At 36.3% G+C, this 27,959-nt stretch overlaps 1 long non-coding RNA gene across 1 annotated transcript; it reads left to right on the top strand.

The window, feature by feature from the left end:
• Positions 1–546: 546 nt before the first annotated feature.
• On the top strand, positions 547–23,465 carry LOC307003576. Its single transcript, XR_013798751.1, has 6 exons — positions 547–714; positions 2,077–2,149; positions 2,346–2,507; positions 16,210–16,312; positions 19,077–19,167; positions 21,878–23,465. It is a non-coding gene; the product is annotated as an uncharacterized lncRNA (long non-coding RNA).
• The last annotated feature ends 4,494 nt before the right edge of the window (positions 23,466–27,959 follow it).

Raw genomic sequence — 27,959 nt, forward strand, 5'->3', positions numbered from 1 at the left:
TTCAATGTCAGATAAATGTTCGATTAACCTTGTTTAGCCATTTGTTGCTGACCTTTGGGGTCACAACTGAGCATTATCTAGCCTGAGCATGTGTGTGGAGAATGTGCATTTGTGTGTGTGTGAGCAAGAGAAACGGAGTAAATAGAGAGCAAGGTGGGGTAAGTATTCAAACTGTAAAACACACTCTGATTTTGGTGTAAAATGCTTACAATACATACCTAATTGCACATTTATAAAAAAAATCATGCCATCAAATTTCGCAACTTGTACTAATCCATGTTATTTCAGCTGCAATGTTTTCAACAATGATGAAGCAACCACCGGTTTTCATCAGCCAGATGTGGTCACTCAGAACCAGAGATGCGGACAAAGGTTCGTACACAATTAGCCTACTTAAATCTCACTTGTTATGCTTAAACACTTATGGGAAATAAAGCGGAGTTCAAAATCATTGAAGTAGGTACTACATTTGAACATAAATTTACTTCGCGAATATAAACAAGTCCGTTCTATATAGTATGAAGGTGGGAAGTATGAATGAAATTCAGACATACTACATCCGCCATGTTGTTATTGACAAGTGACCTACCAGCGTCACCTCACTGCCATTCATAAACCCTCTCCCGTGGCCTCGGATAGTAGTGTACATTGATTGCGCACTTCAGAATATCGCGGAAGTTGTAGGTCATTCGGGGACTTTTCGCATACTCTAAAGTAAGGAATTATTCGATTTCAGATGCAGCATAAGTCTTATTATGATGACAGTGAACAACTAAAGTATGATTGCAGTTAATGAGGAGCAGGTGCCTCATCATTACCCATGATTCACACAGCTATTTATGCAGTTACGATTATGAAGGATGTTTGCTTGAAGCACAAATAAGAGTTAAGCGAGGCTCTGATGTTCAATCTACATTCGTATAACTTGGTGGATTTACTTATTTAGAAAGTCCTAATATATGTCGCATGCAATTTAGAAAAACGGCAAGTGACACATTGAAATAAATGTGAAATTTTGAAGAAGAAAGACTAGTAATAGAAATAATATTTTCTTGTCAAATGTACTCCAGTAATCTTTCTTGGCTTCATTTACACTCAAAAAATTTTTTTACAGCATAGATGCATTGTTGGTGTTGGTTGTGTTAGTTCTCTCATTTGGTAAAATGAAACAAAAATATTGATGACTCATCCTGCACACATTTTTGTCTTATCAAATGCTCTCTGGAATGAGAATGTCCGTCCCACTAATAAAACCTGCAACTGACTAGCAAGTAGCAAGTTATGTTTTAAAAAGCCTATTCGATACTTACTGTCCAAAAACGTCAATAGGAAATAAAACATTTGTCAAGCCATTTAATTGGATTTTTTTTTAGCAATGCTAAGTGGATATGAAAACATTCTGAAATACTTCTTGTCCTCTTATTCTGCAGAACATTGCCGTGGAGGTTTGGTGGAAAAATAGGACAGTCGAAATATGCTAAATTGCAATGCAGAGTGTTTTTTTACTTTGAACACTTGTGCAGAGGCAGATTAACTAAAAGGCTTCTGCAGTTTTATGGCTTGGGGTAAGTGCCTTGAGCACTTGGTGGCAGTTCAAATTGTGACGCTCAGAGGACGATTTAGGGTGTTTCCAGATAGGACAGGGATTGGAGTCGTGGGAGTAACTGTTTGTCTGTCTCGGATGCTGATGCTCTTTAGTCCCCTTTCCCTGATGAGCCTTCATTATGGACAGATGAATTTCAATAATTCTGCATGACACATCCATTGACTGCAATCACCACTGTGTCCTAAGAACCCTTAAAAGAGGCACATTTACATTTCTTTAATATAGGTGATGCTTTTATCCAAAGGAACCTACAAATGAGGAATACAACAGAGCAGGTCATCAAGTAATCAGGCCACTATATAATACATGCATGTTATCAGAATTAATGTCCTCCCAAAAGTACTGATTATTTCAGATAAATTGAAACAATGGGGGATGTACAAATTTGCTCAAGAATGTTTTATTTATTTATCAGTACTCATCGTGCTGGATCTGTCTGCTGCTTTTGACACAGTTACTGTAACCACCAGATACTCATGTCAACCCTCATAACAAAGGGCATCTCAGGAACTGCTCTCCAGTGCTTGAAGTCTTACCTCTCAGGTGGGTCCTTCAGGGTGTATTGTGGGGGTGAGGTGTCTAAGTCATAACATCTAGTTACTGGGGTGCCTCAGGGCTCAGTGCTTGGACCACTTCTCTTCTCCACCCACATGTCATCACTATTGGATCTGTCATTCAGAAACATGAATTTTCCTATCACTGCTATGCTAATGGCACACAACTCTACTTCTCATTCCAGCCAGATGATTCCACGGTAGCTACTCGCAATCTCAGCCTGCCTGACAGACATTTCTGCCTGGATTAACCTTCAACCACCTTCAACTCAAACTGGAAAAGACAGAACTGTTTTCTCAGCCAACCCAACACACAACACTTCATCACAACTTCTCCATTCAGCTAGGTTTGTAAATCATAACTCCTTCTAGGACAGCCTACTATTCTATTCTAATTCTATTCTATTTAAAAAAAAAAAAAAAAAAAAACTTGCTACATGTACTGTGCTAGACTAACTGGGACTTATCAAAGCACTTGCATCTTGTTGCCTTTTGTTGATTTGATTTTTGTTGAGTTGTCGCTTTGGATATAAGCTTCTGCTAAAAGGTTAAATGTAAATGTCATGAATGTTACATTTGTAGATTTAATGCAATTTAACTCCACTAACCTAAAACTGGCAAAGCCGGTAATTCGTTTTTAAGTTATATGTAAAGCCAGCCAATCAGATCAGAGAAGAGGATTTCAGCAAGTTCTTGCCATTTTGTGGGCAGAATGTGGGTAGTCTGTGCGTGCTTTCAGAGGCTGAGGCTATTTTTTGTAGTGTTGGTGGTAATGTCACTTGTGGGATTGGACTGTGCATGTCATTATCTAAGGCAAGGCATTGTACTTGCAGTAGTCATTTCACTCTAGGATATTCAGATGTAAGTTTATAGTTGTTCAGAGATTAATTATTCGCAGATGAAGTGCTGGATAGGGAGAATGTAGGCAGTACAGTGTGCACCGACAGATTAAAAGAAATGTGTCTCCTTATTAGAGAACATGAGGGCAATCTTCAGGCAAGAACAGATCTAAAGATCACACATCCCTCATCTCTGTCTGTATCTCCCAGCCCACACATCCTTTAACCTTGTTACCGTGGCTCGGCTTGTGTCTTCCCACAAAACAGCAGCTGTGAAAGCCCATTTGCTGTTTATTGTAATGAAACCATTTCAGAGAGAGAAAGAGATGTGTGCGAAAGAGTAAATAAACAAGAATTTTAATTTATGTCCACTTTCACAGTTTTGTAATGTTTTTAATGTCCAATTTATATGCATAAAGCTGCAGGCTAGAGATTTCGCTTTTTCTGAGGTTGGTTTAAATGTGTGGTTAATGCCATAGTTTTGTATTTTAACAGTGACAGTTGTGATGCATTTGTTTGGGTACATGAGCCTACAAGGATTAATGTTCACAGAATAGCAATCATTTATCAAAAATGGGCTTTTTCCCTCATACCCTGTATATGGGATGCAAGTGTTTGAGTGTGAGCATGTGTGTATGTAAGCCAAACATGCAATTCAAAGTATAAACTAAACGGTATGTGTAAAGTATGCGTCCGGTTACTGTGTTTGTGTGATTGAAACTGCCTTGTATGAACTATATAATTAATTTAAAGAAAGTGAGAAGCAGAGAAAGTGAAACCGAGAGCATGTTGGGTGATTCTGGGGCAACAGAGGCACTTTTGAAGGATGTCTTTGGTATTTTCCCCGTGGGTCATTATTGCTCTGAAACAGACAGATGTAAAGAGAGATTTCAAATTTCATTTAAGCTCAGGGGGTTTGAAGGGTGACATATCTATCTCATTAAAAAGGAGAAGTCAAGTAAAATATAGGCAAGAAAGTGTAAGTTATGTGTCCCTGTTTTTTTTTTTTTTTACCATGTTCTTATGTGAAACCCAATAAGAGTTATTTTGAAGAATGTTCACCGTCATTTTTTCCCCATTGGAAGTGAATGGGGACTGGATCTGTCAAACTCCTGAAATGAGATAAAAGCATGATAAAGAAATCTTAAGTTAGTTTATATGACAATTTTCCAATTCTTCACTCTACACAAACTTAAAGAAATTGAAGTTGCTAGAAAATCTCATTTGCTTCGTAACCTATCCGTAAAGCAAAAATGTTTACAGACACAAATGAGATTACGGTAAGCTACATAACAATGTGAATTTTGGACTGTTCCACAAACAAAGCTATTGTATGACTTTGGAAAACGTGAATGTGACAAAACAAACTTCTAGGTGTCCCTTCTGAGTTTGACAGTCTCTGGTCACTATAGGGTTTCATTGAATGGAAATGAGAAGCTTTTGTTGTTTAAACATGATTAATTTCACTGTTTTAATGTGCACCACTCTCTAAATAAGCTAATTTATGATTGACAGATCATAAAATAGGAAACTGGTTTATTAAGAATAAAGTCCATACTTTCATGTGCACGTGCATGCACAACAAACTGATGAAGCTGGTTATTCTTCACTTGATTCATCATGATCATCCTGTCCGGTCCCTTCTCAAACTTTCTGTATCATGACCTGCTAACTCCCAGTGAGTTATGTGAGCTGCTGCTGTATGTATAGTTTTTCTCTGTCAAGTCCGTCTGTTTTGTGTCATTCTGCTCTGCGAGACCAACAGCTTATGATGGATGAAGTGATGGTCCGAGACCTTACACTGACCTCCATTTCCTAACCATAGAAGCCTTAGGCCTTCAGAGAGAAAATTATGTTGTTTTCATCATTGAAGTCTCAGTCTAGAAGCAATTATATGAAGAATTTTTTTAGTCTATGTCGGTTTTATCAACGCATATTTATTACCAAAGCTTTGCACAAAGTGGTTTCTCCTGTTATCCACAAACATTACAAAACGCTAACTTGAGAACGTTTTTCATGTTTTTGAGGCTCAATGGGGTTTTGTTTTTCCAGAAGTAGGCAAGCAAATGTACATGAGCCAGTCACAGGAGAACTGTTCGCTCTGAGCGATAAGCAGAGAAATAAGCAGTTCCGCGGCTGTAATGTTAGCTGAGAGAATTCTGATGCTCTTTATGATGCAAACAAGAAACAAAGAATATGGTCATGGCCACATTTAATATGCTATTAAAAAACAGGTCTTGTGGGATATAGCTTAATATGATTTACCCAACTTGCATAGTAAGCCACAATTTTAGATATTTCGAGAGACCGACAAGATTGTTGAACCTGTAAATAATGTGTTGATGTGATTCAGAACATTTGAGTGTAATTCACCAGGGATATAAGAGGAAAAGGACAATAAAGACATGCCAATTTTCATATAACCAGAACGCACACAGTTTTTCACAATTTGTTGTTTTTGAGGTTTTCTTATCAGCAGTGCTTGGCTGAGTGACAGAAAGACATTTAGCAAAAGACTTCACCAGAGGAGCTTTGAGAGTTTCAGTTAGCATGTCTCAGAAGCCGCTGTTTTCCTAAAGGATTTAAAGGGATATTTCACCCGGAAATGGAAATTCTGTCATCATACTCATCCTCGTGTCGTTTCAAACCGCTAGACTTTCTTTCTTCTGTAGAAGAGAAACTTTTCTGGAGTGTTAATGCTGCTGTCTTTTAAAAGTGACAGGTCAAGAGTTTTTCAGAAGAATATAGTCATTAAAGTCATATTAAAGTATTTAGATGGTGGACTATTCATTGAACTATAAGAGTGCCTTAACTTAATACCTGTTTAATTATTCATCCTTGACTGTTTTGATTTTTGAGTGAAGACTTTATGGCATGTATATGTTCACCTTCCTGCTATAATCTTTAGTATTTTGTGTTTGATTGTCCATCTTTCATTAATGAAAGCCAATACAAGAAAACCCAAGCCTTTACACTCACTGCACATTTCACAACCTCTCTCTTCATCTTGTTGAGCCGAAGCATGTGGAGTGTGTGTGCGTTTCATATTAAGTCTGTTTATACTGCCTGTTCAGATAAATGAATGAATCTGATCAGAGAAACCCAGCATGCCGGAGGACTTTCATTTGAACAACACAATTTATTTATTACCCTTTTTATGACAGAATGATTTGTGACAGTCAGTTTTAATAGAATGAAATTGGGGCAATTTTGCTCATTGTAAAATGCACAAGTAATCTCTTCGCCAATTTCCTCTTTTCTCTCTCTCCCCCCCAATCCTTTCTCTCTCCTTCTTTCCTTCTGAAATTGTTTGAAATTGAAGGGTTTGGGCTGGACCTTTTCCAGGAATCAGAATGGTCTCTCGTGGGGGTTTGTGTGATGGAGATGTATAGAAGGCTTTTTTCGGACTTCTTCTTTTCCTTTGTAATGTGTTGATACACTTTAGAGACCTATGTTTAAGGCAGTAAAACAAATACCACATGTTTGTTTTGTATATAAAACTAGTTTTTCCTTTCTTGACTAGCCAACAATTCAAATTATGTGGGATTTAAAAAAAAATATTAATTTAAAAATAAGTTCAGTTCTATAATCATGCACCCAAGTTACTAATTTTGCCTATTTTATTTTACTTTATTTTATTTTGATTGATTGATTGATTGATTTTATTTAGTTTTTTTTTAATAAATATATATATATATATATATATATATATATATATATATATATATATATACATGCTTCTTTTAATTATTTAATGTTCACTGATTTTGTAATTTTGTGCAAATTTTCTACCAGTGTTTTAATATTCTCATATTTTGGTAACGGGGTTGCAAAAATGAAACATAAAAAGAAAAAGAAAACTAAGAAAGTAAACTGGCTTTAATATTTAGTTTGACCTCTTCAGGTTGACTCCACAAAGCAGCTCTTTGTTCCCAATTCATGTAAAGTGTCTTTAACAAAGAAGTGGTGCACTTCATCTCATCACAAGTGCATCATAATAGAACATGCTGTATGATCATATTTCATAAACACACTTATCTCTGGTGTTTGAGGACAGTTTAGGGCTAAGGTCTGTTGGTTCTGGGTTTGCAGTGTTCATTTCTTTGTGTGTGGAAACTCTGGAATATAGTGGTTAATAAATGATCTATAATGCTTAATGATCTTCAGAATGGACCTGCCGTTTCGAATTCAAATCTTACAATAGCTGTGTCCTCCACAAGCGCACTTTTACATCAGGAGTCTTGGTGGATTATCGATTGATTCAGTCATTTAGAAAGAACTGAAACTGTTCGATCTTAATCTTATTTGTTGGGAAATGGAATAGGTGCAATAGTTTTACTCAGTCACACAGTCAATCTCACAGTATTTTTAAAGGTTTGAAAATGTGTGTTGTGTGTGACATGGTTTTAAATGGACTGTCCTCCTCATTGTGAGTGACTCTATTAAGAGCATTTTCAGAAACCAAATTACGTTGTCCTCAGGGGAGTTAAGCTTGATTTAGATTTTTTTTTGTCTCACACACCAATAGCTGGACGATGACATAATATTTGCAGAACTGCTTTATAGACTAAATGAACTAATTTAATAATGAATGATCTTTACAACGAAACTGAATCAACATTGAACTGACTTCAGCTGAACTGAGCTGGACTGCGTTTCTCAAAAGCATCTTGTAGCAAATTTGATCGTAGAGACCATTGGTGGCAATTGTTTTAAGGTCTACTTAAGCTTACGATGCTTTTGGGAAACGCAGGCCTGGACGATGACACTGTTTTCTCCAGAAGAGCTATTTATATATAAATTAACTTTTTTCAAAACAAAAATTAACCATCACTGAACTTACTTAAGCTGACGCTATTTTCTTCTAGATCTGTTGTACAGAAGAAACAAACTTTGTTGCATTATTTTCCTGTTATCACTGTAAAGCTTTGAAACAATCTGTATTGTATATGCAGCACTATATATATAAAGCTGACGACTTAATTTTATACGTAATACAGATAAATGTAAATTCAAATGCAAGGAAAGCTATTTTACTATGCTAGAATAAAAAAAAAAACATAATATAACTATATAATTCTTCTAATAAATATGAAATGTTTTTAATAAATATAATACATAGGCTATTAGAACTCACAGAAATATGAAGGATATACGAATAGTCCGTTCAAAAGGCTATGCTGTATACTTGCGCATTGACTATTTGCCGGACAAATACATCTTTACAAAACATTTTCAGTGGATAAAAACACTGCATGCTTGCTAACACTTTTTATGTTGCTCTAAATAAGACTGTCTACTAAATCTTCAAATGCTCTGGTTTAAAAAAATTATTAGTTATGGCAACATATGTTTTCACATTGCTTTAACTCTTAAAAAATAAACTTAAACTTAAAAATAAACTTTTTTCACCAAAGTTATACAAGATTCAACTCGTTTTTTTAAGTCAGTTTAATGTAATTTAAGTTGAAATGACTTTAAAAGTTGATTGTACTAAAAAATATATCTTTTTTTTTTTTTACAGTGTTCGTAGCAGTATTTATGACAGATCCATCTAGATGATCATTTTCTTTCACCACGATCTTAAGCTTGTTTTGCCGTATACAATGCCATTGGAAACACGTGAGAATGGTTAAAGATCTACAGAGGACTATTGATTGCCTTTGCAGTATTGCAAGTTTGTTTTGCTTCATTTACAATGTCTGTAAATCTTAAACATAAAATCCTTAAAAGGCTGGTTCTCTCTCCGAGAGGTACATGATAGACCTCGATCTCATTTGTGCATTTAACCATTATATTGCTGTTTAAAGACATGAAGCGTATGTTTTCTTCTTTCTCGAGCTAAGCTTTAATAGTCAACTTTAAACACCATAACCCTCTCAATGACCTCCGTACGTAGATATAGGCACATGACATTCACATGTCAGAGAAATGTGTTTGCATGTCTGTTAGTTAGCAGAACTAACAGAGAAAATCAGTATTTCTGGCTTTCAGCATCGACCTGTTTGTTTAAACCCTGTAGATCCCAGTGGAGCGGCTGGTTTGCCCTGCCAAATAAGTAATATGGTTTCATGATGAATTTATTCCACCACTATTGATGCTAATCCAACTGAGTGTTGGATAATGAATGTATTCTATCTGTGTGTTGGCATAGTGATAAAAACTGGAGGAAAAATGTCCCTGTTTAAAGGCCTGTTCACACCAAGGATGATGACTATAACGATAAAGATATAGTTATCAAATCGTTCCAAACATAACAGAATAGAAAAATAACGGCACAGAAACAATATCGTTGCAATCACTTTCAGAGCGATTTTTCCCAGCCGATGAACGATAAAAACATAGTAGGAAAAAAATACAATGGAAGTCAACCAACATTCTTTAAAATATCTTCTTTTGTGTTCAACAGAAGAAAGAAACTCATACAGGTTTGGAACAACTTGAGTAAATAATGAATACATTTTCACTTTTGGGTGAACAGTCCCATTAATGAAGAGAAAGATATCGCCCGCTAGTTTGGACGCTGATATCATCTTTATCATTATCTTAGTTATCATTCTTGGCGTGAACAGACTTAATATAGAAGCTGACGGAGACGTCACAATGATCTTTGGCTTGCCCTCCCTACACACTCACAGCCTGTGGTTACTGTAATTAGACACCTGCAGACATCTCACACTCTTGTTGTTGTGTATAAGACACACCAGACAAAGAAATCTCAAATACTGACCTTTTGAATCCGGTCATTAATATTTCATTGGTTCTCTCTTGTTTTTGCATGCGTTCATTATTTCTTTGTATGACAGCCTGGCCAAAAAATATCTTCACACAGTTTGGCATGTTTCATTGCATCACCACAAATAAAACAAGCACAACTACACAAAATTTGTAACAAGTCTAGTAATATTTGAATAAAGGGACACCACTTTTTGCCACTACTGTATAATCATAGTCCTTTTTAGTGCATTTTATTGTCCATTTTGCTTCTGGTTAACATGAAGTAATTTTGTAGCAAGAGATACATAACACTGAACAAAAAGAACAGCATTGGTTTGAAGTGAAATGAAGCTGAGTGAATGATGAGTAAATGAGGACTAGCCTACTCTTTAAATCAAAGTTTGGACTCTTGCACCCCGTGGGATGCGCTGCGGAAACTTTTAGACTTTCTTTCTCTTAAGATCATGTATCAAAAGCGAAGAGCTTGTTACCAACTTTCCTTAACTCCAGATGAGGGTTTGGATAGATAGCACTAAACTTTCAGGCCCCAAGTAATAAATAAGAATTCAGTTTGTTCTTCGTAGAGAGAGTTAGTCGTCATTTATTCTCCTTGTATGACTTTTGCTCTTACATGAAAAAACAAAAGATGTTGTTCAGTAGATGCTTCTTGACTCTTCGAGTTTTAATATATGCATGTTTAATTGAGGTTTTAGATTTGAAATGACTCATGTCTTTGTTTTTTTAGGGCAAAAAAATGACTTGTTCTTTGGGTTGCAACTTGCAAGTTTTGAACTGGAACATATTCTAGAACCGGGTATTTCTTTAAACTTTTTAGGGGGGAAAGGGTCATGCAAGTGTTTAAATCATTTTAACATGAGGCTACGGTGCTTCTTCATTACTGTGATCATATTTTGGCAGATCTGCATTCCTCTAAAAGCCTGATAGCCTGGATTATTTCTGAGATGCTCAGTCCATCTCTCTTAATGCATCACAACACTGTTGAAATGTTTCACTTCTTCAAAGGTATCACTTTTATTAACAAAATGCAGGATCCAAATTGTTGGTATATTTGATAGTTTGGTACTCATATTTCATTAATTGACATAATCAGTTTAAATCAGTCAATTCCTTTCACTTTTGCTATCAAAAAAAGCCCTGAAACCTATATCTGAATAAGAGTGCAAAACTACAGAGGGTTTGGGTCGTCTGTCCCGGATAATGAAGGCTGAAAAACTGGCTTAGAAAATTGTGTTTGTCTTCAAAATTGTGGGCATTCACACCAATTGTGAATCATTGTGGGTTCCTGAAAAAAAAAACTTTTGTCCGCAGCTTTTGACTGAGATTAATCACAGTCCATTGGCCATTGATTTAACCCGTCCTTTTATAAAAGCTGAAACTTGCTTTATATGTTCTCTTTCATTCCACTAATTCGCTCTGATACTGGCTTCTGTTCAAAACCGCTTTGTCGATTCTTTTAAAATCCATCAAAGCCTGAAACATGATAAGAACATCAGAATTGACTTCTAACAAAGGAGAATCTGGGCTAAAGCTCTTCAGTTTGCCTGAGAACCTGCAACCTACTATTTTTGGTGGTGAAATTACATATAATTTAGGGTTAGCAAAGGTCCAAACAGAGACACATCAGTTGAAGTGATTTGTTTATTTAGACAATCTGGCGATGGCGTTGTCATGGCAACAGCAAAATCTATGTATCGACTTGGGAGAACAGACTGACGCCAAATTCAGATTTTTTTTCTTCTTTTTTTTCTTCTTCTATTGATCAACTATGACCTTCAGTAATCTTTTAATCAGCATTGATAATGCCTGCCATGAATGAATCATGTTAAAGCATGTTTCGAATTTCAACCACCTATGCGTTTGCATGTGGACAGTCTGGGATGAGTCATGTGATTAGGGGAGCTCTTTATGTCCTTCCTTTCCGGTGAGAAGATCACACAAACAGGCACTCGACACGTATGCATATGCTTTAAATAAAACCAATCCAACAGTTGCATCTTTGAGACAGCATAACATGCTATCTATCATTCATATAATATTTGTGCCTGAATGCTTGAGGTTTCTTTACGCAATTATTTTACATACACCAAAGCATTTGTACAAAGAATTGGACGTTTGACATTCATTATTTGGATAAAAACATTCTTTAAAATCATTTATTTTCTGTTCCATAGAAAGAAAGTACTAAAGGTTTGACGACAGGAGGGTGAGTAAATTATGTTGAAATTTAATTTGTCTGCTGAACTATCCCTTTAACATTGATAGCACTATCCAGTGAGTTTATCATTTTTTCAATACATTAAGGTGACATGAGTTATGGAGAATTCAGAAGAATTCAGTCGTATGCAAATGTACAGCTACGTAATTGGTACTCCATAGATGAATAAGAAAAGATGTGTTCTGAGTGGTTGTGAATGAGCTGTCTTGCATTGTTTTTGCTTTCAGTGAAGAAATGACTTTTCAGTCTTAGAAGATTGATATTCAGCTCCAGACAGCCTGAAAGACTAAAAACAAATGCATATCACCTCTAAATCAAATTTTATTCTACTTTATTCTGCTTCCACTAAAGTGCTGTCTTTTAAATCATAGTCAGACACATTTAATTGTTGTCCGAAGACAGCAATGCATCTTAATTCTTTAGTGTTTTTCTAACCTTAAGGTTATATTCGCACCAGTATGTTAGGAACTCCCTGTTATTTTTGTCCAGGACCCTCCTGTAAAAGAGATTCTTAATTCTTTTGTCCTGGTTAAATAAATAATAAGGATACACAAACAGCTTAATGAAGTTAATGCACTAGACAAGAAGGAAATAATAATTGTAAATAAAAGCTGTCTCCTCTAACATGCCCTAGAGCACAACCGTGTTTACACCAAAACATGGATGCTGTACCCAATTTTAAAAGCCAATTTGAGGGCTTTGATCCTAACCTTTTTCCATTAACAACCCCTAAAATTACAGGGGTGAGAATGTTGATCAAGCCCCAACTTAACTGTAAAATCTGATTTGTTAAAGTGCCCTTATTATGCTTTTTCAGATATTACCTTTGTAGTGTGTAATATAGCTGTTTGTGAATGCTAAAGGTCTGCAAAGTTTCAAAGATTAAAGTGCATGATAAATGGAAGTATTGTCTCCTGAAAGATTCTGAACTGCCTGAGACGAGTTGTCAGTCATTCCAGTCTTAAGCCCAAAGTATACTTTGTTTTTTTACACGTACGCTACATACGTACAATTTAATGCGTATTTCAGAGTATTCTCCATTTGATAGCTGCGCGAAGCGAACTTATGCGGTCTACACATTTTATCATAATTTAAGTTATGGCCGATAAAAATGTCTTTGTATTCTTTTAAACTACAGTTGCGGCTATAACTTGCTATTAGTTGGGCCTTACTTTCTGCTTGAACGTAGATTTGCAACAAAATTGCCGGCGAACGTCTGCTTTGACCCGCCCTCAAACACTGTTGTAGCTGAGACTGGAAGAGTTTGGTTCATGTTTTCGACATGTCAAGAAGACGCTGTTTTCTGCCACGAAAGCAAATCCACTTTGCTGCACTTCCAAAGGACGAGGACTTACGGTAAAACCAACGCCATCTTTACTGTTCACATCCCTGTTTATCAGGCACTGAGGAAGCCTTAAATTCATATATGGTAATGGGTGTTTTGTTACCGATCAGAGCAGAGTAGACCAATCACAACAGACTGGGCCATCTGACCAATCAGAGCAGAGTAGACCAATCACAACAGACTGGGCCATCTGACCAATCAGAGTAGAGTAGACCAATCACAACAGACTGGGCCGTCTGACCAATCAGAGCAGAGTAGACCAATCACAACAGACTGGGCCGTCTGACCAATCAGAGCAGAGTAGACCAATCACAACAGACTGGGCCGTCTGACCAATCAGAGCAGAGTAGACCAATCACAACAGACTGGGCCATCTGACCAATCAGAGCAGAGTAGACCAATCACAACAGACTGGGCCGTCTGACCAATCAGAGCAGAGTAGACCAATCACAACAGACTGGGCCATCTGACCAATCAGAGCAGAGTAGACCAATCACAACAGACTGGGCCGTCTGACCAATCAGAGCAGAGTAGACCAATCACAACAGACTGGGCCGTCTGACCAATCAGAGCAGAGTAGACCAATCACAACAGACTGGGCCATCTGACCAATCAGAGCAGAGTAGACCAATCACAACAGACTCGGCCGTCTGACCAATCAGAAGAGAGTAGGCTCTCGGATAGGAGGGGTTTAGAGAGAGACAGAATCCTTGATTGAACAGTTTCAGACACTAAGACAATTGAGGTGATGCTGCAATGTATATTATGAGAAAATGTAAGTTTTTTTTTTTTGTACCTATTGATGCATTTAAACCTATTGTAGGAGACCTCCGAATCAAAATTAGGAACCTTTAAAATAGCATAATTGTCCATGGCCATAATATTGTTCCAGGGCTATGTCCAATCACAGTCGCAGTGAATGCCTGGCCATCAGGGCCAATCCTCATGTGCAAAGCTAGGGGTCAGTGATCCTGCTGTACTCTCCCACATTCTGGCATTCCCAGCTCGGGGGTTAATCTATCACCGAGCTGTTGATGTGGGAAACGCTCTGACGGAAGTTGACATATAAATGTGGGACAGAAGCAAAAGCAGAGCGATTAAATGCAAACGAGAGATGGACAGATGGGAGAATGAGAAATGTTTCGCTGTGTGTATACCATTTGGGTTTGATTTAGGCTTTGAAGAGTGAGAGTCAGATGCCTGGGGAGCGCAATGTCTCACATTCATCATCTACTCGGTAGGGAGTTACAACAGAGGCTGTAACGTCCCGATCTCTGTGCTGCTGCTATCAAAGCATGCGGTGGTGTTCACAATAGAATAAAATGGCGATTCAAATCAGTATGAAATTTGCAGCTCATACTGTATTTGCCCACAGCTTATCAGTCCATTGATGTTTAAGTGCCTCTGAAAGACTCAAAAATCTCTGGAACGTGTGTCGGAATTAGATTTTTGAGTTATTACCGAAATTGAGGGCGTGTTATTCATTATTTGTTGTTTAATTGTGTCAGTCCTGATAAGATCCTTTACATAATTGTTTTGGGAATTGGACGGTGTATATTTTGCTGAGAATTCTTTTAATTAAAAGACAACAGGAGCATAGACTTGCAGCTTTAACTTTTATGAAACGTGACTCTAATGCAATAAATCAATGCACATGCACATATACCTAAGTGTGTGCATGTACGTTTGTAATTTGAGTGGTGGAATGTGTGTGTGTGTAGCATATCAAGCAATCATGAAGCAAAAAAGTCAATGAGATTTATGATTGGGAATGATTTCAAGAATGCATGATTTTTTCTCATATTTGCTGGGAAGAAAAACCACATGCATTATGAATGTTATAGACGTGGCTTGAATATGGGCTTTATATCATAATTTGTGATAACACAGAGTACTTCAACCAAAGCTATACGGACATCCTGCAATACTTAACATGAAAAGGTTTAACATGGCTTAATATTTGTATCAAAAACAATGACCAAGAATAGCCAAATTGCTCTTTAACAGTATTATTATACGTCTGGGGTCGCTATGAAAAAAATATATAAAAAAAATTAATACCTTCATTCAGCAAGGATGCATTAAATTGATCAAAAGTTATAGTAAAGACATTCATAATGTTACAAAAAATTATTTTCAAATAAATAATGTTTTTTTTCAAATCTTTAAAATTTCTCCTCCTCAAAGAATCCTGGAAAAAAAAAAAAATATCGCAGTTTCCATAAAATATGAAGCAGCACAAAGACATATGTGATAAGGACATGTGACAGCAAATCAGAATATTAGAATGACTTCTAAAGGATCATGTGACACGAACAATGATGCTGAAATTCAGCTTTGATCACAGGAATAAATTACATTTTAACATTATAGTAAAAGTTATTTTAAATTGTAATAATATTTCACAATATACATTTTTTTACTGTCTTTTTGATCACATCAACGCAGCCTTGGTGATCAAGAGACTTCTTTTAAAAAAAGAGTCTTACGAACCCCAAATATTTGAATGGTAAAACATATATTTAATAAATTGTATTTATTATATATAATATATATATGAAATAGACATGTATATTAAATATTATAATAATAGATAATAGAAAAAAACATAGCCACAAGCCATGAATATATAGATCAATGTAATCAGACTAAAAGATTATCATTATCTTTTTATTATCAATGACATGCAAAAAAAAAAAAAATCCTAAAGTACATTAAGCAATTGTTAATCCATCTTATTTGTCTCTGTATTCAGTTCATAAACACATTTGTGTTTCTATCATATTGGGGACTTTTTATACTGAGCTAATGATATTTTCTATCCCCTAAACTATTTAATATTTTCATTAAGACATTATTCAGTGTGTTTATTCCTCTTGGGGACTGTTAACTGCTCCTTTCTGTGATTTCAGATTTGACTGACATCTGGACTGCAGAATGTCTACCTGAGCCAAATACACTCAGACGGTTTTGGACACATGCATGGGACGATGTTGTATTTGGATAGTAAGGATAGTAAGTAAGAATGTGCCGTGTAAATAAGCTGTGTGAGAGCTCTTCACTCGAGTCTGGTGTTCTAGTCCATGTGATGACAAGCAGGTCAATTGAATAATGAAACAAACACAGACCCTTTTCCTTTTCCTCCTGAATGTTGATGTTGAAGACATCATGAAAGCCCATTTCTACTACAGCATAGAAAATAGGAGATTGTGATATAAAGTGCAAGATAAGACCAAAATAAAGTATAAAGGACAATACTATTATAGTGTTTTAATAATAATATTCACAGTGATATTCTCATATGATTTAAATGTAAAAAAATAAAATAAAAATTATACATACATTTTTAACATGGTAACTTCAACTTTATTTGAAAAAAACAATTCATTCTTTAATTGACCCGACCAGAACTATAGAGGGAGCCACCAAAATATCAAAAGTTAATTTGATAAATTTGAGTTAATAGTAATAAATGTATCATTTAACTGTAAAAATCTTTACACACACACACACACACACACACACACACACACACACACACACACACACACACACACACACACACACACACACACACACACTCAGACATACAGTAGAGACCACCGTAGATGGCAATAATTGCTGTTCATTAGTGTGTGTATTTCCATAAACAATGAGATTCAGCAGCACTGCGAAACAGGAGATGTGTTGAAGTTTGTTTATAATATGCTGCCTCTGGTTTATATGAAAAGAATTGATCCCACGACACAGTTTAGGATTATTTACATCTACAAAAACTCTCCTCTGGATCTGTTTGTCAGTTTATGTCCTGTATACATCCATGATGCTCTAATGCGTCCAGTGAGAATAATATTAGAGATATTGTGTAATATTGTGTTAATGGTCGTTCATAAGAAAAGCTGGGGTTTAGTGTGGCCAGCTTTCATCAAAGGTTGACCACTGATTCTGCTCTCTAATCTGATCCCCATTTTATTGCACAGGCTTTACGTTCAGAGACCTTCTGATATCAGCTCTTAGCCCGGATTACCACTTCTTTCTTGTTTTCTCTTTGCTCTCTCTCTCTGAGCCCCTCTACCACCTTGAAATGCGGGTATACCATTGTGGGTATGAGTTAGAGATATTGACCTTATTTTTCAAAGCTTGTGACTGTTTTTAATATTTTTAAGCTTTTTAAAAAAAGCTTTTTATGTGTCAGTCGGTCAGTTGACATTTATTTTTGTGTGTGAAGGTCAGTGTTGTCATGTCCGCTTATCATTATATATGTGCGTATAATTTACAGATTAGTTTTTATATTTTTAACTTTGTTATAATAAAAATATGTATACATTTATACTCTATATAAATATTATTATTATTATTATATAGCCCAAAGTCTGTTTAAAATAATAAGAACAATGCCAATGGTCTACACATAAAAACAACCCCAAGCAGAAACATAAATATTGGGGTCACTTATGTGGGTTTATTGTAGAGGCTAGTTTGTTTAGTTCGACCCGCTTGCTTGTTTTTCTTGTGAGATCTGTCTCTGCTGGTGAATCTCTCAGTGTCCTTTAGCCTGGAGCTGCTCACTCATTATTGCTTCCTATCTCACACGACAGGAACAGCAGTGCTGTGACTCTCAAGCACTTCTCCACAGCACAACACGGAGCTGCTCACACATATTGATCTCAGTTCCACTAAACACAACTGTTGCAAAATGTGCTGCAAAAGCTTTTCTGTCTTTTGTTTTATGTTATGTTATGTTATGTTATGTTATGTTATGTTATGTTATGTTATGTTGTGTTGTGTTGTGTTGTGTTGTGTTGTGTTGTGTTATGATTTGTTATGTTATGTTATGTTATGTTATGTTATGTTATGTTATGTTATGTTATGTTGTGTTATATGTTAGGCTATGTACAGGTTATGTTATATGTTACGCTATGTTACATTAGGTTACATTGTGTTGCGTTGCGTTACGTCATGTCATGTTATGTCATGTTATGTCATGTTATGTCATGTTGTCTCATGTTGTCATGTTGTGTCATGGTGTCATGTTATGTCATATTTTGTCATGTCATGTCATGTTATATTTTGTTATGTCATGTCATGTTATGTTATATTTTGTTGTTATGTTGTTATGTCATGTTATGTCATGTTATATTTTATTATGTCATGTTATGTCATGTCATGTCATGTCATGTTATGTTATATTTTGTTATGTTATGTTGTTATGTCATGTCATGTTATATTTTGTTATGTCATGTTATGTTATGTCATGTTATATTTTATTATGTCATGTTATGTCATGTTATGTTTTGTTATGTTATGTCATGTCATGTTATATTTTGTTATGCTATGTTGTTATGTCATGTTATGTCATATTATGTCATGTTATCTAATGTTATGTCATGTCATGTTATATTTTATTATGTCATGTTATGTTATGTTATGTCATGTTATATTTTGTTATGTCATGTTATGTCATGTTATATTTTGTTATGTCATGTTATGTCATGTTATATTTTATTATGTCATGTTATGTTATGTCATGTAATGTCATGTTATATTTTATGTTATGTTGTTATGTCATGTTATATTTTATTATGGCATGTTATGTTATGTCATGTCATGTTTATTTTGTTATGTCATGTTATGTTATGTTATATTTTATTATGGCATGTTATGTTATGTCATGTCATGTCATGCATGGAGCATTCCATTACTATATTGTGCAATTTTGAAGGTAAATCGATTAGTTAGATGCATTTTCTTTTATTAATGATTCTCCTGTTGCATCAAGGCACAAAGTCTGGTTCTAACCGATGGACATAATGAGGAGTGTGGTCCGTGATGTTATCAGATGTTCCTCACCCTTCACAGAAACCCTAAAGGTAAAGTTGTTTTTATAGTTTCTGCTTTAAGTTATGACTGCAGCTCACGGAAAAGCTCTCAGATCATCACAGGGTGGTCTGTGACTCAAAACAGACCTCACTCACGTCGTGCCTTTTTAGGAGTATGGATGTAGGGAGAAAGATGACACGAGAAGATGAGAAGGAAGTTTTATTGTTTTCGCATTCCTAAAATATTAGACTACTACCTAGATGGGATGGTTTTTGATTAATGAAGTCTTTATGTCAGGAAGAATCATGTTGTTACTGATGCTGCGTCTCACCGCAAATGCGATATCTCTGCTGTTATCGCAATTAAAGTGACAATGACAGATGTCTGGGGTCTGGAGCACTTTGATCATTATGAATGCACTAATAAAATATTTCTGTAGTAGTTTACCAGGATGCTTTGTACCTTTGAGAAAACACCCTATTCTTATTAATATGAAGGGAAAAAAAACTCATCCCGCTGTTTGAAATATGTGTAAAAACATTGCAAATAGCAGCTCGCTCCATTATACCTGAACATATTCATGTCTGACTCAAAATGCTTCATGTTAAGAGTTTTATTAAGGACAGATCTGTCAGGTTTCAGAAGCAGAAATGCTAAACGTGCCAGTAATCATTTCCAGACAGTATATAAATTCTTTTGCAGCCAGTAGTAAATTCCCACTTTATTCTCCTTGAGTCCCCCTGGGCTCATGTGTCAATCAATAATAAGCACATTGTGTTTATTTACATTCCATATCGTGATAATGAAGAGCACTTGTGAATGTGGGGGAATGGAGGGCATGTTTGGAGAACGGCAGAGAGATACGACATCAATGAGAAAATGTGTGCCATTTAGTTTTATTTGATTTTTTATTCATTTTTATTATTTGATTTATAGGACTTCTTTTAAATACTTCTCTTAAACACATCGGTTTCTCATGATTTATTTTTTGGTTCTCGTCTTGTCTTTTGGCTATTTTTTCCTCTTCTCTTTCATTATCTTCTCAATTTTTCCTATATATATTTTTTTGTCTTAGCACTTAATGTGTTTGTTTTGTTTTGTTTTGTTCAAACAAACTTCTATACTACTTTGCTTTCAGTTTCATCTCTTCTTTTCATTATTTATTTTATATTTCACCTCATCGAATGTATTTTTGTCTCTTCTCTTTGCTTTACATCTCATCTCATCTCTTCTCTTCTTGTTATCTCATTTACTCTTTACTTTTATTCTTGCCTTATTGTCTCGTGTATGGTGTTTTGTCTTTTCTCAACTCTCTCTTCTTTACTTTATTTCTTGTCTCTTCGTCTCGTCTCGTCACTTCACTGCTTCTTATCTCATCAAGCTTTCATTCCCTTACGTTCCCTTCCTGTCTCAACTCATCTTTCCCCTGTCGTCTCGATCCTCAGGCTTCTCATTTCACAGACAGTTGCAGACAGCACTCTATCTATTCTGTCAAGTGGTTTGACATGACTGATTCTTTACCTGTTGTTTCCACAGTCATTTATGTGTGTGTGCGTGCATGCGTGCGTGCGCGTGTGTGTGTGTGTGTGTGTGTGCGTGTGTGTGTGTGTGTGTCACTTGATCCCTTTTATGCAAACAGCTCCTTATCTCTAACCCTGAAGCCAAGGTCATGTCCTTTACTGTACGCTAAAACTTGAATGCAATTTAGCAGTGAACTAGATATAGATTAAGGCGACCAGAAGTCTCTGAGCTCTATAATAATATTGACACAAACAGGAAATCGATCAGCCGGTTGAACATGAAGCTCTTCATCTTTTAATGAATCTGACATTCCTCACAGATAGTCAAATAGCACGCTTCCTCGGTATGTGCGTGTTTAAATAGCAATTGCTGTATATCTTTTGATGAAAAATATGTCCATTCTCAGATAGGTCCAGCACACAGTGTGACACCCTAAATGAGAGCTTTCAAAAGCATCCAAGTAACAGCAGCCCATAAACTCTTCTGTCAACGTTAAGATGACATGTCATTTGTGTGTGTGTGCGAAACAGAGAGAAAAGCAGAGAGAGATACTGATACCCGGTGCTTGCCTGACAGCGCATAATTAATTTTCTTGAGAATCAAAGCCCATCCACTGTTTTGTTTGTGTGCTGTAGAAGTTCATGCACTACCAGAAAGCAAATGATAAGGCAAATATTTTGTATGCATTTTTTTAAACATAGCTTATCACCCGCTCTAAATTATCTACCAAAGACATTTAACGCTTGGTTCCAAACATGAGATGCCTCAGTCGGCAGCATGTTAGGCTCATGGTTGGACATCTTAATTATTCTGCCTCACAAGATGCGTTTTGGTCAAATGTGTGATATCTTTCATGTAATTCATTTTGTGTTTCAATTTTTGATATTTTGTTGCATAGAAGCATACATAAATTCAACTTACACTTTGCTTTACCTTTATCAGTTCCATCACATTCATCAATTTCCATAGTTTTTTTTCTGTTTTTTTTTCTGTTTTTCTTTTGGTCTCCTAGATTTAGAGAGAAAGGCTTTTTATCTTCAATTAAGGTTGTGATTTATGTTGTGAAGGAATGCTGAGATGGTGCTAAATATGAATTATGTGTTGATCTGAAGGCCACTATAGTTGTTGGTGTGAGTGATAGATTCATCCATTACTATGATGTTGAAGAACAAATGACTCTGTGGTGACTGGGAGGCCAGCATGTGAATGAGCTTTAACCCTTGTGCTTTTTGACCCCAGCATGCAGGTCACAGACAGTCTGAAACACTCCAGACCTCAAAGACACAAATCTTGCTCGAGAAGACTTTCCAGATGCTGAAATGCAAGTGAGTGGACCGAACAGCTGTCATAAATCATCTAAAGACGTGGGGCTGTGCAGAACCAGTGGTGATGAAGGAGACTGGGAGCTGTGCAGAGTCAGAACCAGTGGTGATGAAGGAGACTTTGGGTCTTGGTCTGCGGTGAGCTCTGTCTTTGGGTCCTTAGCGGGCTGGCACTGGCCCTGGGTCCGGGGTGGGCATATGGAGATGTTGGCAGGGTTCCGGTTCTGGGTCAGCAGGGCAAATGGCAAAAGACAATGTCAATAGACACACATTTTCCAGGCAACGGAGAATGGCTTTCTGCCAAGTAAAATTCTCCATCTCTGGCATGTCCATACATCCTACACGTCGATCTTAAGGTGATTTTTTCAAAATTACTTTTGCGGTGATCAATATTATTCTACAAATGCTGTCAATTGATCTTATATTGAACCAGGAATACTTTTTTCATTTATTCCCAAATGAATAGTGTCTGATAGGGAGGTAACTGAAATAACATGAGTGATATTGTCGTGTAACAGCTCTATGTAGAATTAAACATTTTTCTGTGCCACTGACATAAGTGATGTTTCAAACGTACTTTTGATTTCTGATTTTTTTCCAGTCAAAAATGTAACTTCAAAAAGGCACGTTTTAAATGAGACCACTTCTCATCACTGCTCCAGTTTTCTGTTGTAAATTGACTGTTGAGGAGAGATTTGAGTGTGTTATTTTAGCACTAGGCTAATCTTGAACCTGGCCCCCAACTTTATCCCTCTTTTCCTCTTTCATTTCCTGCTGAGCTGCTCTTTCAGTGAAAGGTTATGCAAAAATCTTAAATCCAGACGTAAGGTTTATTTTCTCACCTTTATAAGATTTTCTATAGAATAATCTGAAAGACACAAGACACCATTTTTCTGGGTGAATGACTTTGTGTGGAGCACTAAAGTGAAAAATGTACATTTACAATCAAAATTGATCCTTTTTATGCTATTCTTCCTTTCTTTGCTCTAATTGTCTTTTTGTAATAGTAATATTTTATTGCATTCTATCCCTTTTACTTTATCAACACTTATCACTTGTGTTGTCAGCATACAAGCACTCAGTTGATGCTCTAAATTTCCTCTTTATGACGAATAACCACCAGACTCATCTATAGGGGACCTTCATTTTTCCACATTCACTTAATGCAATTGTTTAAATGAATAGTTTATTTACTTGTTTCCGGTTCAGTGCATGGTGTTTCTTCTTGCTGAAAATGTCCTGGCGCCCTCTGCTGGTCAATAAAAAAAGGCCACTTTCAATGCACTGTGAACTTCATTATATTATCGATTTTGCGCTTTCTTTTGCATCACGCAACAAGTCTTATGTAATTAAATTGTCACATGACATCAAAATTGACAAGTCTTGTTTTTGCATTCTTGTTTATTGCAGCATTTATTATATATGATTTATCCGTGCAATCTGTATTTTTTACAATTCATATGCCCTCATAATCTTTAATAAAAATAACTTCCCTTCCCTCTGGCAGCAACATCTCTTCTCTTTTCTGATGACGTGTTTACTGGCTTGAGGGCGGGTCAACCTGTCACTCACATGACATCACAGCAATAGCAAACCACAACCATCCAATTAATTCCACATGGAAAAACTCAAGTCCCATCCTGCCGTTTTTCTTGTTCGAGAAGCGGTTTCATTTGGATACGCGTCACAATAGGGAAGAAAAGACTATTGTAACTTCCGTTTCCGAGTTCAAGCTGTCTTTAGTGACAGCCGCCAACTTTTGACAACCGCCAATCTCTTTACACAGTGACGAAGTGGCCCTTCCTCCTGAGCTATATGGGATTTCATAGCTCCCATTGTCACGGCAGCTGAAATTGAGGGCCACAGGTTTTCTAGTCCCACTAGGAAAGGGGATATTGAGGTTACACACCTTGAAATGGTTGTGTGGGTTAAAGAGAGATATGGACAGGGCTGATGATATTAATCTGACCTTTATAAAACTATACCGTGGGGCAGATCAAACAGAATTTATAGAGAAAAGCCAAACACAACTCTCAAGAGTCACAGAGGTCAAAGGACAACAGAAGGACGTGAGTGACATCTCAATGCAGGACTTCTGGTTTAGGGCCAGATTTACTAAACAGGGCAAATTAGTGTGAGCCGTGAGTACAATAAATAAATAAAAAAGCGCAGATGGAAGAGGAAAGTTCTGTGTGTGATCTACTGACGAAGAGCAAATTAAAGAACACAGACGCAACCGGATCATTTCCATAATGAGCAACACAATCTAGTTAGTGTCTGGTTTAAGGCATGCATCTGAAAGGAAAACTTCTTCAAATGCATATTCAATGAGATCAGCCGCAAAAATAACTGTCCACGCCTTTACAGCGCTAATTTTTCGCCGTGTTTCTTTAGTAAATCCTGACAGTTGTTCTTTAAAGCCAAAAGAGGGTTTGCACTGGTAAATATGGCCCTTAGACTCTGTGGATTTAAGAACTACAGGAAGTGTCAAATACAGTGTTTAATTGACCTGAATATCCCTTCAGTCATCTGTCTGAGAACAGGCCATGTCCCCTGTAGCTATTGCAGTGTCTGTATTTATTAGTTTAATTCAATATACACTATATGGACAAAAGTATTTGTGGGACTTTAATGTTTAATGACATCACATTGTAAATACTAATATGGAGTTAGTCCGCCCTTGGCTGCTATAACAGCTTCCACTCTTATAGGAAGGCTTTCCACAACATTTTTGAGTGTTTTGTGAGGTGCCAATACACCAATGCTTCATGCAGCTGCTCCACCAAACCCATTCCACGAAGCTCCCGCCGCACAGTTTTTGTGCTGATATTAATGGCAGAGTAAGTTTGAAACTCTTCGGCTGTGGAATCAGAAGAGTTTTTTTTTACGCTTGACTTTTACGCACCATACGCCTCAGCACTCGGTGACCCCGTTCTGTGACTTTATGTGGTCTTCCACTTCGTGGCTGAGTTGCTGCTGCTCCTGCTTTCTATTGATATCGATTACAGTTGACCGTGGAACATCTAGCAGGGATGAAATTTCACAAACCGACTTATTGTAATGTGGCATCTATACCACGCTCGAATTTGCTGAGCTCTTCAGAACGAGCCTTTTTTTCCACAAATGTTTGTTAATGCAGATTGCATGGCGACGTGATTGATTTTATAACACCTGAAACACTTGAATTCAATATTGAAGATGTGTGCCACATTACTTTTGTCCATAGTGTATATACAGTATATACACACTTTCATTCAAAAGTTTGGGGTCAGTAAAGAAATTAATACTCTTATTCAGCGTTAATGCATTAAATTGATCCAAAGTGACAGTGGACGGTTATATTGCTACAGAAAATTTTAAATAAATGCTTTTTTAATGTCGTTTGGTGTCATTGGCATCAGACCTGGTTTATGCACAAAATTTGAATATGCACCAGTGAATAATAACATAAATTTTAAAAGCATATGACTTCAAAAAGCTGGGCATAAAGTGCTCCTTGAATGGACTACATTTATGGTGTTTGATTGCCCAATTTTGATTTTGAATATGCTTTTGAAATGTAAGTTATTATTCACTGGTGCATATTCACATTTTGTGCATAAACCAAGTTATTATTCAAACCAGGTTATATGACTTCCAAAGGCTTGGCATAAAGTGCTCATGTTGAATGGACTACATTTATGGTGTGGTGTTTGATTGCCCTTTTTTGATTTTGATGTCTATACGCTTTCGTTGTATAGAAAAGCAGAATAGATATTTAACAGAATGTCCTCCCTTGAAGTTCAGCGGAAGAAAGTTTGGAATGACATGAAGTTGAGTTGATGACTGTGTTTTAAAAACAATTCTTTCAAAATGAGGTCAGTTCTTCTCATTTTCCTTCACAGAATTGCAGATGCCAGACATTTGACAGCACTCATACAAAGCGGTAATGTATGATTGTCAGGTTTGCGAGTGCGTGGGAGAACCTCGCTTTGGAGACCAAGTAAAAGCGGCAAAAAGAACAGCACATCCTTTTTAGAGCCTCTGTCTGAGAGGAACAGAACGTTCAGGAGAGAAAAAAAAGGATTGAAGAGGAGAACAAATTGCGGTAAAGCCAGTACTGGAAATGTTTATGCCTGTGTTCCCCATGTATGAGACAGACTAATGAGAGCGGTGTAATTAGCCTACTGACTGGATGCTTCAGATGTTTTTCCCATGTCCAAACACAGTTTAAGTTGAGAGCAGTTTGCTTTAGCAGGAAACTTCATGATTAACAGATAACTGATCCAATCTGCTCCCTTTGAAGGTCCTCCTCCATACGGACCGGGTTTGGAGTTTTCTGAAATGGGAACCTCGAGACATAGCCTACTCAAGATTCACTTGAAGTGCACAATTAAATCTAATTCTTATGAAATAATATAATATAAATGAGTATTGACATCTCTGATTACGTGTTTACTGGTGTGAGGGCGGGACAACCTGTCACTCACATGACATCACAGCAATAGCAAACTACAACCATCCAATGAATTCCCGGTGTACAAAATCAAGTCCCGCCTACAGTTTTTCTTGTTCAAGAAGCTGATTCAGCAAAGACTACCTTAAAATGTACGAATTTAATTGCATTAGGTCATAAAATATCAAATGACACTTTCACTTGTGTAGTGTATTTCATCAAATTAATTATTATACTGTATACACGTGTTCCACTTTTGACAACGAGAATATACAGTATTTTGAGGTTGCTGTTTTGCATGCTGAACATGTACATCTCCTCTGCCGTGGCAATATGTTCTGTCCTGAGGCTTGTGTTGTGCTGGACTGAAGATTCAATGAAAGCAGATTTAAACACACTCACTGATGTCACGTACACTAAACACACCCCAGAAGCCCACTAACAGAAGCTTTACTAGCCCTTAAATGGAGCTTTACTAGGTGGTATACACACACAATTATTAATTCATCATGGTTTCATAGAGCAGGACACCTTTTATGTCCTGTTTTTATAGAACCAAGCATTTCATATAATAGGCTACCCAAGAATTATAAATATGAGTCATCTACGTGATATAAGTCTAATAAATCATCTAAAACGACCCTCAGAAGTCTAAAAATACATTTAAGTGCCCATAAATGCATCGTTAGAGTGAGGGTGTGCTCAGTGATTGGAACAGATATACATTTCCTGTACTTACAGTACGTGTGTGTGTGTTTGTGTGTCACTAGCTTGTTCCCGACCCTATAGTTATAATTCTCAATCATTCATAATTGAGCAGATATGTAAGCCTGCTAAGGATGTTAACATTGCATCAGTGTCACATGCATGAGAGACACTATATCATTTTCGCATACATTACCACACACACACACACACATACACACACACACACACTAAACACTTTATCTTATGTAACCGATGCCATGACCTGTTGATATATGTCAAGCGGTAATGAGATTGTTGTTATACAGGAAGGTCTTGTTTTTTTATGGAAAGAGAACAAGCTAATTATGTTTCCAAGTATTGCAGTTCTTGAAAAAAAAAGTTGGAAGTTCTGCAAAAAAAAAAAAAAAATTGGTTTACGTAACTTAAAAAAAAGTAAGTGACCTGGTTGCGACAAAACAATTTAGATCATTGAAATTAAAAAATGTGAGTTAACAATGAAGAAGATTTTTTTAATCACCAGAAACTCAAAATATTATGTTATCTAACCACTTAATTATTTCATAAAGTTGATTTGACAAAATAAACAATGTTGTGATAAATTATGAAAAAATATATTATTTAAGTGTTTCTAATTCAAATGCTTAGATTTCATTCAATAATTTGAATTGAAATTAACATTTTAACATTATTTTGATGAAAACTACTGCAAGCACACTCTTCTTTTAAAAACAACAACAGAAAGATGTATTTATATCCATACCATGAATCATGTTTCAAGTGTAAAGGTACTATTTATGGTACTTGTTTATGCTGATTGTGTTCTTGACAGGATGATATCTCTGCAGCATTACATGAC

This window comes from Phoxinus phoxinus (assembly GCF_949152265.1).
Source record: "Phoxinus phoxinus genome assembly, chromosome: 9".
Taxonomy (NCBI): domain Eukaryota; kingdom Metazoa; phylum Chordata; class Actinopteri; order Cypriniformes; family Leuciscidae; genus Phoxinus; species Phoxinus phoxinus.